The 16114-nt window shown below is 37.0% G+C and overlaps 1 protein-coding gene across 2 annotated transcripts in view; it reads left to right on the plus strand.

Annotated features, from left to right (window-relative positions):
* Nucleotides 1–16114, plus strand: part of ERC2 (ELKS/RAB6-interacting/CAST family member 2) — a 386048-nt gene that overhangs the window by 53497 nt on the left and 316437 nt on the right. The window lies entirely within an intron of this gene.

Raw genomic sequence — 16114 nt, forward strand, 5'->3', positions numbered from 1 at the left:
AGAGAATAATAAAAAAAATCAATATGTCCTTCCTTCATTAATTATAGAAAAACCATTGATTGTATAGTTCACATCGAACTATGAAAAATGCTCTGAAAAAATTGGAATCCCAGATCAGATTGCTTCTGACAAGCAATTTCAATGGAGAAGCCAGCAAGAAGTTGCAAATTGAGGTCATGTGACATTGCACTTACTGACCATAGGTGGTTCACTTCATGAGCACAATCTCAACTGACATTGTAAGTTATGACTATGTCACTTAGTGATGGAGTTGTAGGTCCCAGTTGTGGTTGGGAGGATTAGCTGTATTTAATAATGACAGATACAAATCCTTCAGTAGTGTTTATGCTTTTAAAGATCATTGTTAGCAGTACTTCTCCCTTCTTGTTAAACCTACATATCCTATCTCGTGTGGGATAAATCACCACAAGGAAGACAAGGATTAACACCATGGCACTTTGAATCTTGTCATTATGTCACCATTATTTAATGAATGGTGCTGCGGATGTGTCTAAGTAAACAAATAAACAAATTTAGGCAGACTCCAGTAGCTCAGTAATATTCTGCTATTTTCTATGTATGTCTCTTATTTAAACAATTGGGTTGCTGTGCATAAACTGAAAATATGTTCCTTAAGAAATCATTGCCAGCTGCTGGCAAACAGTCAAAGGAGCATAGTAAAGAAATAGTTGAATTCAATAACAAGTCTGGGTATGATTAAATGCATGTCAGGTGCTGAAGAGGGTATAAAGTTGGCACTGATTTATTTCAGTGGCTTGTACTGTAGTTATGCTTTACCTACATTATTCCACAGTGCTCTGGTTCCACATATAAAAACTATTGTATTTGGGTAGGCTTTGTGCTTTGTTGCCTGGAATCCATGCATTTTTCCCATTGGGAAAGCAGTTGAAACCCACTTATCTAGCCCTCTCTGCGTATATGTGATTAGAACCAATAATTAGAAGTAGAGTAGGACTCATTTCAAAGTAGATCAACTTTATGAAGAGGCTGGAAAACACTTTCCTGGGTAAATCACCACTTTTAGGAAGCTAGATGTGGATGCAGCTGAGAATTTTTTATTCCAAAATGCCAGTGATAATAAAATAGCTTTATGTACCATTTTTCTTTTCATTTGAGGGTCACTGTGATAAGTCTTGTCTAGAACTATTGTATATCTAGTTCTCAGCAGTTGTGGATTGTAAAATGACCCTTGGCCAAATCCAAAAATGCCAGGGAATTTCTAGAAGCCTGGCATTCTGACAAATCACCCATCAATAGACATATAGACATTAACAACACCTATAGACTATGCCAAGGGTAGGCAGCCTTGGCTCTTTTATGACTCATGGACTTCAACTCCCAGAATTTCTGAGCCTCCTGGCTCAGGAATTCTGGAAGTTGAAGTCCATGAGTCATAAAAGAGCCAAGGCTGTGTACCCTTGGACTATGCAAAAGAGACAATCAACCAGCCCAAAAGAGAAAAACATTCCAGCACCTCCCCACCAGTAATCAGCACTCAAATCAGCATAGAATAGATTAACTCCAAGGTCAACTTCAGACCAACCATCAAGTAAACAACACCCCAATCAAGGAACTGCCAAAAAGCCATTAGTAAACAGACCAACCAAAGAATCCCTAAGACCTCCCTCACCCACACAGACAGGCAAGAGACCAGAAATTAAACTGACAGCAAACAGCACTCCTTACTACCAGTAGCACTGATGATGTTACCTAGTTAGGGTAATGAAATATCTGTAAGAAAACAAGCAAGCTCAGATGACCCTGATGAGATATGCCTGATTTATTCATTATTTAGACAACAGAGACTTTAAATCCTGAGGAACAATACAATATTCTGAAGCAGCTCAGGCAAACCCTCTTTGAGTAACTGGAGTAAAAGAATGGGGTGTGGGTAGGGATGGATAGGGATGGGAAAAGAGATACTGCACAATTTGATTTGCAAGGTTCTGTTGTTATAGACAATCTCAGTAAAAATAGTGTTAGCCTTATGTGGTACTAATGGTCCACATAGTGAGGCTTACTGCAGCTCTGCAGCTCTGTGATCAAAGTTTTTAGCATACATGTACCACTCCAGGTTCCATATTTAAAAGTTAGGATTTGGGGTAATGTACAGTTTTATTTTTTCAGCAGAAGAACAGGAGCTGACAAAGACAAACATTCCCCTTTTACAGTCTCATGGATATTCATAGAATTTGGCTTTGGGGAAGAAAAAAAATCCCTAGGTTTTCATATTTTAGGCTACTATTTTCGTTGAGATGAGTCACATACCAAAGACTCCAAGAATAAAGATGCCACAATAACTGAACATCACATACTGACCAAGTAGATAAAGTAAAATGCCATTAATTCTGTTTTGCCCTTCCAGTTTGATCCAACTAAAGGAGTTGTCTTCATCTGTGCTTCCTTTCCTGAACTTCGTTGAGGTTGTGCTGTTGCTCAGAATTGAAGCTTGTACCTTTAAGCTTATTCAATGAGCCTTCAGAAGAGCTATTTTGCTGTAACAATTCTGTGCTGTTCTCTGAAAATAAGAATATGCCTACTCAATTTCATGAAATATGCAGTATACTCAATCTGCACTTTCTTTTAAAAATATTCATATAAAATTAAAGGTTTACTAGATATTAGCTATACTATGTATATCAGACCAAAAACTAGCTACAAGGGAATGTTAAAATTGCTTTATTATATTGGCTATTGTAACAGAATCTTACAAGATTGATAGTGCTTTACTTCTCCTTCCCCCTTACTCTCCTGTGAAATTAAGGGGATGTATTTTTTGTTTCGCTGCTCTGGGAACAAATTTAGCTTATATACATCAAGGTCATCTTCTTTACTCCCTACAGGCTGATACTAAAATATTAGCAAGGCACTTTAATATTTGTAACTATGTTTTGCAATTGGGGAAAACTCAACATTCCCCTGCCTGGGTCAGACCAGTTTCTGGAAGCTGGACTCGGTGGTCTCACTTGGGCTCCATTGAAAGCTTAGGGCTATTGCTGAAGGTTTGGTTTACAATCCAGTTGAAGCATTTTTTTATTTGTGTTATTTTTTATTTATTTAGATTTGTTATCCTGCCTTTACTATTTTTTATAAACAACTCAAGTTAGTGAACATACTTAATACTCCTTCCTCCTCCAATTTTCCCCATAGTCATAACCCTGTGAGCTCTTAGTTGGCTGAGACAGAGTAACCAACCTAAAGTCATCCAGCTGGCTCCTTCTGGAAGACTAGATGATAGCAATAGCCAGGGGAGCTTTTGCATAGCTCTGTGTGTATACCAATTTCACCCTTACCTGGACAGGAAAGCACTGCATATGTCACTTCTGCTTTGGCTACCTCTTGAATGGATTAGTGCAACATGTTCTAAACTGCATTCCCCTTAAAGAACTTCTGGAAGCCATAATTGATCAAGAATACAATATCATGGAGAATTAATGCACATTTCCTAATTTAGTTATGTTACACCTTTGTTAAGTGAACAGCACTGGTTCCCATTAGATCTCTGGATAAAAATTGAGGGTGCTGATGTCATCTATAAAGCTCCTTATGGCATAGGGCTAGAATATTTGAACGATTCTCTCCCTCCCTCTCTCTCTCCCTCCCTCCCTCCCTCCCTCCCTCCCTCTCTCTCTCTCTCTCTCCCTCTCTCTCCTCTCTCCAGATCTCTTCTCCCTAGGAGATCTAGCAGGAAGGACATGATTTGGGTCTCATCAATTAAAAAATGTCATATTTAATTGACATTCATGTTGCAAGATCCAGAAATGCCTATTTTGTCACCCTCTGGAACAGCTTAGCACCTGAGATCAGATTGGCCCTGATTTACTGTTTTCTGGAAAGCCTGTTGTTTTGCCTAGAAATGGTGATTGTGAAATTAGTAACTTTTATATATTATATTATATTATATTATATTATATTATATTATATTATATTATATTATATTATATTAATTATATTATATTATATTATATTATATTAATTATATTATATTATATTATATTATAATATAATATAATATTATTATATTATATTATGTTATTATATTATATTGCTATTTACTTTTGACTGCTAATTTTGTTTTGGATCATATGTTTAACATCGTATGTAGATTTTATGTTGTGGTTTCCATTTAAATTTTATTTGTTGTCCAGAGTCTGTGGCAAGAAGAATGGCTATATAAATAAAAATAATTTAAAAAAATCTTTAAAAATGTTTTCTCAGTGTGGAATTTGGACTTAAAATCTTGTAATTCTCAGCCAGAATAGTTAGCCTAACACATTTGGAAAATGCTAAGTTGGAAAAAGTCTAAATATTCTAAGATGTTTTAGATACTTGAATGATAGTGAAGAATCTCAGTGAGATTTCTAGAGAGACCAGACTGCTGTTCATGGAAAGTAACATGTCCCGTCCTTGGCTGAAAGCTCAAGTAAAAATGTGGCTCAGAATCTTTCTCAAAGTATTTAGTTAGTGGGTCAAGGGAACTCTATTATCTCAAGCCAAATATGTCAATTAAACTACAGTTTTAAGGGCAGTGAGAAAAAGCAAACTTGAAATAGAAGATTGCATCTTACATCCCAATGAAAGAATAAGCTTCCAGATTGCTGCTTGTAGCAATAGAAGGAGCGTAGAATTACTTCTAGCACTGGACTGGTCTTAAATGGAGAGCTTTATATTGGAGCCTCAACTCTCTACCTGAAGCCAGGTTTGGTCAAGGTGCAAAATTAGCAGCAAGAACAACTCTTAAATAGGCTACTTTACAGAGTGCCTTCCTGCGACCTGGTACTTCTGTACTTTCCAAATAATCTAGATTCTATCTGAAGCCATGTTTGCTCAAACTGCAGCAAGAGCAACTAGATAAAGAGTTCTGTAAAGTAGCAAATAGGCTACTTTACAGAACTCTTTCCTGTGACCTGAGACTTCTGTACCTTCTAAAATCATCTAGATTCACATCAGTATTCATACGTTCTTCTGTTCATAGGCAATACACTAAAAAATCTGGATCAGTGTTAGAGGACAGAATGGCTCATGGGAGTCTGATCCTTCTCAGCCTCTATGCTTGGATTGGCTTTGTAAGGTCAGTCTTTTCTAAGACCTTCCTCAGTTTCTCTTACTCTGCCAAGCACGGATCGTTCACATGTCATAAGGTTATACTGTTGACAGTCTTTTTTTAATTTTTATTTTGTAGAACCCAACAATTCAGCCCAAGAATGATACTGTTGTTTTCCTTATCAAATTGTACATTTAAAAAGTAAAACAGGAAACTGAAATGAAATCAGGGCGATTCTCAATAGGATCTAAATATCTGGTGTAATGAAGAGCGGCATTTTAAAAATATTTTTCAGGACTTCAGACATACCATATCTAAAAATCCCCGCTGCTGGTCATAGTTATATTTAAGCCTGATTCATTCATTACCAGAGAGAACATAGTAAAACATATCTTTTTTCCTATACAGATTTAAGATACATATGATATCAAACAACTCAAGACCCAATTTCTCAGAAAAATAATAATTTAAATATTTATGATGTATCTGACCCAATTTGCTATTCTCTCATTCTGCCTTGCTTGGGAGAATCTATTACATTCATAAGTGGAAAGCCAGTTTAATCTAGTGGTTAAAGTAGCCAGGCTGGAAAACAGGTTCCGTTTTAGACATGGAAGCCAGCTGGGGTATCTTTGGGCCAGTCAGTGTTTCTCAGCCTATCCTGTCAGACTTAGTCAACAAACCAGTCAGTCAATTCCTGTAGCAACCAATGTATCAATATTTAGTTGAGCAGAAAAAAAATCCCCATACTGGTGGGAAAACACTAGGAAGAAAAAAGAATTGCATTCATAAATTGCTAATTTAGATTAAAATTAATCTTGCCAGAAAAAAGTATTGTGATTTATCAATCAACAAGCACTTCTACTGGTTTATCTTTAAAAATGGGAACCTCTGATTTCATTGAAATAACCATGTATCTTTTGTTTAGCTAAACCTTAAAAGTTAAACCTTACAGAGAAGGAAGATGGAGTAGCATGTTTGTCAAGCCAATGATATTGCATTTATTTCTATATACTAAACTCTACATTTAGAGTAAGCTCCTGAGGGGTATTATGTTAATGACTACAGAATTGAAATAAGAGGCTAAGGCTAATGGAGCAGCTCATTAGTGATGGAGGACTGAGGGAGCCTTATAGCAGAGGTGTCCAACCTTTTGGGCACCAGGGACCGGTTCTGTGGAGAGAGGTTTTTACGCTGACTGGAGAGTGCATGGTTTTGTGTGCTGCCTGCATCTCACAGGTGGGGCTGTGCTTGTTTGTGCGGACTGATTGCTGGCATGCTGTGGGCCAGTACTGGTCCATGGACAAGGGTTGGAGACCCCTGTCTTATAGCTCTTAGATCTTCAGACCATTATACCAACTAAATCATATAAAATATGGCTGTACAGAGCAAAACCTAAAAACACAGAATAAGGAACGAACAAAAACAACAGCAGCAGCCAAAACTATAAAACAGACTTAGAAATATGTAAAATGAATAAGAATTGTTACAATGTTTAAGTTAATAAAAAAGTTTTTATCAATCACCCTCAGGAAGGATATCCCATTTCCAAGCTCCTTCCCTTGTGGAAGGTCTTTGAACTAATAACAGAAAAAAGTATATGAGAATTTACACAGAAATATTTTAAAAAGTGCAAATTGATATGGGATGTACTTGGATAGTTACTGTATGTCCAAGGATCTACATTCCTTAATCCAGATTATAGTCCAGCACTTCAGCATTCATGTTCAAACTCTTGTTTTGAAGGCTTTCTTAAAGCAATTGCCATAAGGTAGTTTATGGGGCAGCAACATGGAGAATCACATGGCTTAGGATAGAGTGAAGTGGCTCTGCCAGAGGACTTGGCTTATTTGTTGTCTGTTCTGATCCGCCACTTTTTAGTAGGTTGACATATGTCATGTACCTATAGAATGTCTTCCTGGAATCATATCTCTCTCTCTCTCTCTCTCTCTCTCTCTCTCTCTCTCTCTCTCTCTCTCTCTCTCTTTCTCTCTCTCTCTCTCTCTCTCTCTCTCAGCAAAGACTTTCATGAAAAGCTAATGTAAGATGGGCTTGGATTGTGTTGCCTACAAATCAAATACATCCTCAAAGCACCAGCTTGCTTATTTCAGCTTGGAAAGATATGCTATGATCATTTGTCTCAAATCTTCTCTTGTCTTTTGCATCTGATTCAGTATTTAATTTTCTTCTCAGATGTCTGTGGGTTGGCACTGATCTGCAGCCAAATTTTTGTTTGCTTTCATCTGAGACACGTCTGGGACAAAGTGGCATTTCAGTAATTATAATTAGAATTATACCAGCAGAATTTATACCTTGCCACCATTTTAAGGAGTACTGTTGAATGAATGCATTTCTCTGTAGGCTCATAATTTATACTATAGCAAATTAATAAATCTAATTGTTGACATCCATTGCTTCTTGTCCTGCCTACAGGTGCTTTGGAGAAATATTTGCCTTGAATTTTAAAAATCACTTCATATTTTCACAAAAGTATAATATAGTATATTTTAGTGGGATAAGCAAAACTATCTATATTGTGATGGTGCTAAAATGTTACATTTACCATTTATACTAAGACTGTGTAGCACTTTGATTTCCAAAGGTGCTTCAATATTTTTAATCCTGGGAAAATGCACAGCTGGTTTAAAAAGCTGCAAATGGGTACTATGTCAAGTATTCCATACCACTTTTTTGGAGATTGAAACTAAAATATTGCATAGCCCTAATTTATGTTCTGATCTGATCAGCCCTAATTTATGTTCTCACCAGATGGAAATATCTACTGAGCAGTTTACTTAAACATAAACAAGATAGGGAAAGCATGGACAACACGGCTTGTGGAACTCTTTCCAATTTCTTTATCCAATAGCCATATGTTTGTATAGATGCACGCATTGGAAAATAGGGAGTCGCACGATCAAGAGTGTGATGGTCTTGGACTGGAGTGGACATCAACAACTCAAATTAATGCTTGACTTCTGAAGGAGGGGTGTCAAACCAAAGATATCTCTGCTGAAAAAACGTGGCACTGAAAGCCACAAGAAAGGCAATCTCTCAGGATTGAAAGGGCAAGACATTGCCAACATGTGCTCTAGAGAGGACTGCTCCTCATAAGGACATTGGTTTTCTGTGGATTTGAGCTCTAGCAGACAATAGGATTAGCCACCTCTCTTGCAACCATGATAGAAACTTTTAAAACACTCTAAATTGACAAATCTCAGTTTCTAATAACTTTTAAAAATTGCTAAAAAAATTGCTTCCAAACTATTAGAGACCTTTGGGATGACAAGTTTGAAAATGTCAGGTAGGCCACTCTTTAATCCTGAATGAAGGAAAATGTTAAACATAAATTTAAGAAGTCAAAAAATTGAAATAAATAGCAAAAAGTAAGTAAGGTTTTGATCTAAGAAAGTTGTAAATAAACTAGACATCCATATAAAACTTTTATGATTAGATTTTGGAATTCAGTATAAAGTACAAACATTATAAGATTCAGATCCCATTTTACTTTTTATAAGACATAACACAGATAATTAATTTCATAATTTCAAAAACTAGACACTAGAGGTGACCCAAGATTTTAGATAGATGAAAAATTTACATTACCACAAGATGATGCAAGAATAAAAATACCGAAGAAGAATGGAATAAAAATATAGTAGCCACAATATCAACAATGTCAGTAATAATGTCTGCTTCTATGGACAGACTATGTCCAAAAGATATTACTGAAGAAATAATAAAGATGTATATTGAAAGTGAATTTATAACTGATAGATCAAGAAAATGATTTAGAAAAGATCATGTTTTACTGGATCTACAAAAGAAATTGGCGGATGCTTTAAAATTTAAAAAGGAAATATAAATAACAATATATAAAATATTGTTATAACAATATAAAAATAAACCAAGAGAGTGAGCTCTATCATTTTTACTACTAGACTTACAAAAGAGGGTTGTTAAAGCCTTGAACAACCTGATATGATGGGACAAAGATGAAGAGAAATCAAATCCCACAGCATATTTGAACAAACTAAATATTAAGACTGTTAGAAATAAAAAAGGAATATAAAGTCAATTGATTTGATCAAGGTGAAAATAAAAGACGTTGTTACTTCTAGGTAGCTTTTATGGACTTTTTGCTGACACCATGACTGAACATTATGGATTTGTACATAGATAAAAAATGAGATATGGGATGAAAAGATAAATATTTGTAATCTTAGGGAGAATAAAGAGATGCTATTCTTTTATATTGTTGTGATGAAGTTTGGAAGTCACTTCTTTATATATTTCTTTTCTCTTTGTTATAGTCTTACTTTTCTTTTTTTCTTTTTTGTTCTTCTTCATACTTTCTTTTCTTTCTTTAGATCATATTAGGTTTTACTATTATAATCAAACTTTTTAATAAAACAAGTCAAATTGATAGTCAAGTGCATAATGAGAATCCAAGGAAAATTGCATTCTCATCAATCTAGAGGCCTCTGTCTCAACTCTGTAAGTTCCAAAATGGCGGCCGGGAAGTAATTCAAAATGGTGGCCGCAAGCTCTGCACGCCAAAAATGGCCGTTAGAAAGGAGGTCTTGAGGCCTGAGGCCTAAACTGCAATGAGCCCTTGTTCCTGAGAATCGCTTGGGCTCCTAGCACAGCGGAGGCCTGAACTGCGGTGAGCCCTCGTTCCGAAGAATCGCCTGGGCTCCTAGCGCAGCGGAGGGTGTTAGGATGGTCATCTGGGAGGCGCTGAGGCTGGCCGAGGCCCATAATGCCTCCAGGCCTCGGAAGATAAGATCGCGCCGAAAACGCTCTTCTGAGGCCGAGGGACCTGGAAAGGCTCCCTCCAGGCCTGGCGAGCTTCGTCGCCGCTTGCGGAGCCCCCCCCATCGATCGGCAAGGCTTACCCTTGCCTCTGGAGCCGCAGGCAGTTGGCGGACGAGGATCGGGCCCTCCGACGATCAGCTGGCAGTCGGGGAATCTTCGGAGCGGCGGCTGACATTTCGGAAGCTGAGGAATGGCCCCTTATAGGGGCTTGCCCTGTCTCAGGTGAAGGTAGAAAAATCAAAGGAATTGCTCTTAAGGAGAGTTGTTCTTAAGGAAAGTTCTCCGAAGTAAGAGGGTTCCCTTGAAGGGAAGAGTCTGTAGATGCCCAGCCTGTCAGCCTAGCCAGGCTGTAGGCTGAGGGAGGATTGATCAGTAGATAATCCTGTAATAATGTTATCAGTCACAAATGATAAGGATTGGAATTAAGCTAAGGAAAAAATACAAAGTCTTCTGCTCCAGGAGTGAAGAAAAAACACGTCTTAGAGCAAAGAGACTAAGTCTAAAACTGGGGTGCAGTTGGCACAGAGGGGGCGGTACTAAATTTCAGACTTAGTCTAATTGGAGCAGATAGATTAAGACAACCCATCCGTGGGTTCTCCATCCAATCATGCTGGAGAATTGCATTCTCATGTGCTGTGGCTACTTTGTTCCTTACCCATGATGTACTGATGGAAATGGTCTTCTGAGGGATAATCAGATGATACGATTGTTCCCACAGGTGGTATTCCTGTTCCTCTTTTTTTACAGGACAATCATTCTGAGCAGGAGCAAATCCAGCTAATTATAGCAATGAGAAATAACAAAAAAAGATCACAGTTCTTTTTTTGCTTCTTCCTATGGCAACTTTAACAATATTGAATGGAACAATATTATTAAATGAGAGAAAAGAGAACCCAGACTCTAGAAAAAAAAACATCAGCTGGTGGATTAGCAAGCAAAAAGTAGTATTGAGTATGCTGTGTGTCTATATTCTTTGCATTGCTTAATGTCTCTAATCCAATAATAATGAAAACATTCTTGGAAAAAAATTATGAAATCAAGCATAGTCAGACTTGCATTAATTGTAAGAAGAATGGTGTGCCATAAACTGAAGTCCTTGGTACTTTTCAGTGCTTTTTTTGTCATAGAACACACTGGAATGGTGTTCCGGCACCTTTTTTCAATGAATTTTCCATGTTTTAAAAGTAACTTTTGAAAATTTGATGTTTGGTCCACATGAACTTGAATTGCCCTGTCGAGCATAGCAGGTCGGCAGCAAAATCATTAAAACGGTGCATATGGGCTGCTTGTGTGTCGAGTCTGATGCATATGTACTTTGTCCATGCTAGTTGTGATGGCGCTGCTCGACTTGTGATTGGTTGTGTGGTTGCGTGCTGTGTGCTTACTGCGGGTGGCAACTTTTATGTTTTGTTACACAACTGACATGTGTGGGTGTGTGTTCAATGATTGACAACGTGCGAAAGGTAAATAATTTCTTTATTTTAAAAAATTGTTGGTGAATTGAAAATCTTTTTTTAATTTTTAATGTAAAAGTTTGATCCCAAATTTAAAAATGAAAAAAATTACTAATTACTTCTGAACCACTGGTCCTGCTAAGAACTGAATATATAATTTTTTAAAATAAAAGATTAACAAGATGTGAGTTCGGCACCTTTTTTCTTACAAAAAAAAGCACTGGCTTCTTTAGTTATGAATAACAATGCATGAGGCAATGGCAATAAAGATGTAGGCATATTTATAACAACTCTGTAAGTTGGTCACCCAAGTACCTGTATTGATGTTCTAGAATAGAATGGAGCTGGAAGGGACCTTGGAGGTCTTCTCAAACAGAAGAACCTATACCATCTCAGACAAGTGATTGTTTAGCTTCTTCTTAAAAATCTCCAGTGATGGAGCGCCCATGATTTCTGGAGGCAAGTTGTTCCACTGGTTAATTGTCCTCACTGTCAGGAAGTTTCTCCTTAGTTCCAGGTTGCTTCTCTCTTTGGTCAGTTTCTGACCATTGTTTCTTGTCCTGCCCTCTGCTGCTTTGGAGAATAATTTGACCCCCCTCTTCTTTGTGGCAGCCCCTCAAATACTTTATCAAAAGTCTTCAGATGTCAACTTCGAGGATTGAAATTCTAATTATGCTAGATTCTCCAGCTGGATGGGTCCAGATTTGTTGGTGGGCTGAGTGTACATCATATGCTATCTTGCAATATGAGACAATAAGGAGAGACTTTTATACAAAATTTGGCTAGTATATTTTCAAATGGGTCAGGATTCAGCAAAACTTGTATGCATCTTATTTCAAGTAAGAACGCAGATCATAGGACTGAAGGGAAAAAATGCCCCCATTCTCCAATTACTTACTTATTAAAAGGAAAAGTGCAGATTTTTTGTAAGGGCTCAGTTTGTAGCAGATGCATTGGAAGGGCTGGAAGGGACAGTAATAAACTGTAAATCATTTTCTGATCTTCTCCAGAATGCCATGGCCTGCAGCATTTTACCAGAAAGAATAGGAAAGAAACACTTTTAAGAAGAAAAAAGAATAGAGAGAAGAATAGTTGGAAGGGACCTTGAAGATCTTCTAGTCCAACTCCCTGCTCAAGCAGGAGACTCTATATCATTTCAGACAAGTGGCTGTCCAGTTTCTTCTTAAAAACCTCCAGTGATGAAGCACCCACAATTTCTGATGGCAAGCTGTTCCAGTTAATTGGTTAATTGTTCTCACTGTTAGGAAGCTTTTCCTTAATTCCGGTTGCTTCTCTTCCTTGATTAGTTTCCATCCATTGTTTCTTGTCTTGCCCTCTGGTGCTTTGGAAAATAAGTTGACCCTCTCTTTGTGGCAGCTCTCAAATACTGGAATGCTGTTATTGTGTCACCCCTAGTCCTTATTTTCTCAAGCTTAGCCAAACCCAAATCCTGCAACCATTCTTCATATGTTTTAGTCTCCAGGTATTTACTCATCTTAGTTGCTCTTCTTTGCACTTTTTCCAAATTCTCAACATCTTTTTTGTAGTGTGGTGACCAAAACTGGATGCAGTATCCCAGGTGTGGTTTTATTAAGGTTTTATAAGATGGTACTAATACTTCATGTGATTTTGATTCTATACTTCTGTTTGTACAAACAAGGATTGTATTAACTTTTTTGGCTACTGTTGCACTCTGCTGGCTCATGTTTAAGTGATCATCCACTAGGACTCAAAGGTCCCTCTCACAGTTACTGTTTTTTGAGCCAGGTTTTGCCTATTCTGTATTTATGCCTTTGGTTTTTCCTGCCTAAATGTAAAATCTTGCTTTTCTCCTCATTAAATTTCATTTTGTTGGATAGGGCCCATTGTTCAAGTTTGTCAAGATCTTTTTGGATGCTAAGCTTGTTGCAAACAGGAGAAACATAATAAGGCACGGTTGCTTATTATGATAAAAATTTAGGAATACTCATCTCTGGCAGCAAATACATCTTTGACAAAAGAGGTGGAAGTTTGGGCTTTTTTCCAGGGGTGATGGATAACACCCAGTTCATATGCCAATTTCATTCTAAGCATTCTTAGGGGACTGTTTGGTTTTAAAACTAATGTAATACTTATTGAGAGCTGGCTAGATTTTTTTTTGGCCAGATACTCTCTTTTCCCATTCCACTACTCTGATATAATAAAAAATTGCAAATTCTGCATTTATCTTTAAATTCCATCAACTGAGGCAGTTCCCTCTTTAGAAATCACTTGGCTATTATTCTAAAATGTAGCAATTATCAAAATGGTGAGTCATTTGCATTGCCAGAATTTAAAATAATGTCTGGTTTGGTATTTAGATTTAGGAGAATAAGAATATCATTTAGAGAGTTACACACTTTTAAAGCTTACTAGTTTCAATGGAAACCATATTAATAGATGAAAGATACAGTAGATGATAGATAGATAGATAGATAGATAGATAGATAGATAGATAGATAGATAGATAGATAGATAGATAGCAACAGCACCATAGCACTTTACAGCCCTCTCTGGGTGGTTTACAGTAGATAGAGATAAAGATAGCTAGCTAGTTAGCTAGCAGTCCATTGTATGTTTATCACAAGATATGTTTTGCTTTGTTCAATGAAATTGAACTTGTAACTATAGCCATATAAAAATTTGGAACTAAAGTATAAACAAAGTAGGCACAACATTAAATCCTTGTTTGCAGTAACCTTAAGTTTAGAAAAGTGTAGATTAACTTTAGTTTTCTCATCAATTGTAGGATTGTGATAAATGGATTGTATTTTTAAAAAGATGTTTCTCTTTCCATTTCTATGAAAATTGATCTCTGAGCCATTACCCCGAAAGAAAAACTTTAATGGCAACTTCACTTCCATAGCTGCTTCTGAAAAGCAATTTTTGCTAACAGCATATCATAGAGAGAGTTAAATCCTCTCCCCCAACAACATGATGGGGTTATGATCTGTTCCATATATAGTTATTTGAAAGCCAACTTCCAAGCACAGCATATGCATTTCTGCATTTAATGAAAGAATTGATTCTAGCCCCTGAAGCCTAGCTGATATGTATTTGTATCTTATATGAACTTTAGAGCTTCAAGTAATAAAAAGAAAAACGTAATTCAAAAATCACGTTAAACAGAGATTTTGGAATTGCACTGAAAGCATTTAAAATACTTCAGAACAATAGGCAAACCCATTAGAAATATGATGTTGTAAAAGATACTTGGTTGTTGCCATGGAGCTTAGTAATGAACCTGATCTTATGTGGAAAAGAAGGTGAGGGAGAGTTTCACACGTTCAGCCCAAACAAAACTTTCCCTGATTAGGAAGACAGCCTAAGAAGGAAATGCTCCTCATTGTCTGACTTGTGCCTGTCCTTATGACTCAAAAAGAAACAAAAAAAAAATAAATGAATATATAGTCCTTAGGTATTCTCCTTGCAGCTAGGAAGATGCAATCTATTCAGGGTTTATCCATTGTAGATTGTTCAGATGAGATTGCTCAGTTTTATCAAAGAGTAAAAAGAGATCAAGTTTTCCTGTTATAATATAGAACTTAACAATTTGATCAGTGCAATATTGTCTCTCCTGTATTGCATCTTTTATTTTATTGACTGTCACCATTTATAAGAGGTGTGGTTTGTTAGGGGTTAAAGATGCTGAACTTGTCAACCGGAAAGCTGACAGCCTGGGTTCGAGAACCGAGTGCTGCATGATGGGGCAAGCTCCCATTTTTGCTCCAGCTCCTGTCTACCTAGCAGTTTGAAAGCCTGCAAATGCCTGCAAAGTAGGTTAAAAAGGTACCATTTCAGTGGGAAGGTAAGAGGGTCCATGTGCCACGGCGTATAGTCATACTAGCCACATGACCACAGAAATGTCTTTGGACAATGCTGGCTCCCTTGGCTAAGAAATGAAGATGAGCACCGCCCCACAGAGTTTAAAACAACCAGACAAGGGAAATCTTTACCTTTACTTTACCATCGTCTATAGGTAATTTGTGTAATTTCTTGTCTTTCTTCCAACACGTCTTTGGCATTATGCTTCTAGCACAGGACTTTTAGTAAGGAAAATATTGTATCAGCAAGAGCTGTGTGACAGTGAAACTCTTTAGCAGGACAGATCATGGGCTACCCTTCCCTATATGTATTCAAGGACTGGACAACTGGACAAGTAGGGGAACTCAACTCAGTCTGCATGGCCATGTCTAGTTCTGTGATTCCATGACTGCTTGCCATGCATCAGATGAAATGGACTATGAATTACCCAATGTTATGTAATAATAAAAGCCAGTTTTCAAGATGTGAGGATATTCTGTGGCTTTTGCTGCCAGTATAATAACTATCTCTTTGAAAATCCCATATTTTTGGAGTTTCAGGATTCAGTGACGTGGAGCAGGGAGAGTTTAAAAAATATTTATAATTAGTTGTTTAAGACAATTCATACTACTGTTCATCATGAAGGGCAAGGGAAATATATGCCCTTTTGTAATTTCTACCGGTACTTGAGTTTGAAGACAACAACTTCCCATAATATTTTTCTTTAAATCCATTTGCTGTTTAATCTGTTATGTAGTACAGACATCTTGTATCATGTTTTAAACTATTCATCAAAACCCTACTTCTTAATTTTGTTAATGTACAAATGGTTCTTGGAAGGATTGAGACTAATGTGGAAGTAAATATTCTAAGGAATGAAATGCAAATTTTAAAAAACATCAGATCATGAAAAAAATGATGAACCGACATACAAAGCCTACATTAGACAGTTCTG

The sequence above is a fragment of the Crotalus tigris genome, unplaced genomic scaffold (genome assembly GCF_016545835.1).
Source record: "Crotalus tigris isolate CLP2741 ecotype Arizona unplaced genomic scaffold, ASM1654583v1 scf7180000017567.3851432, whole genome shotgun sequence".
Classification (NCBI taxonomy): domain Eukaryota; kingdom Metazoa; phylum Chordata; class Lepidosauria; order Squamata; family Viperidae; genus Crotalus; species Crotalus tigris.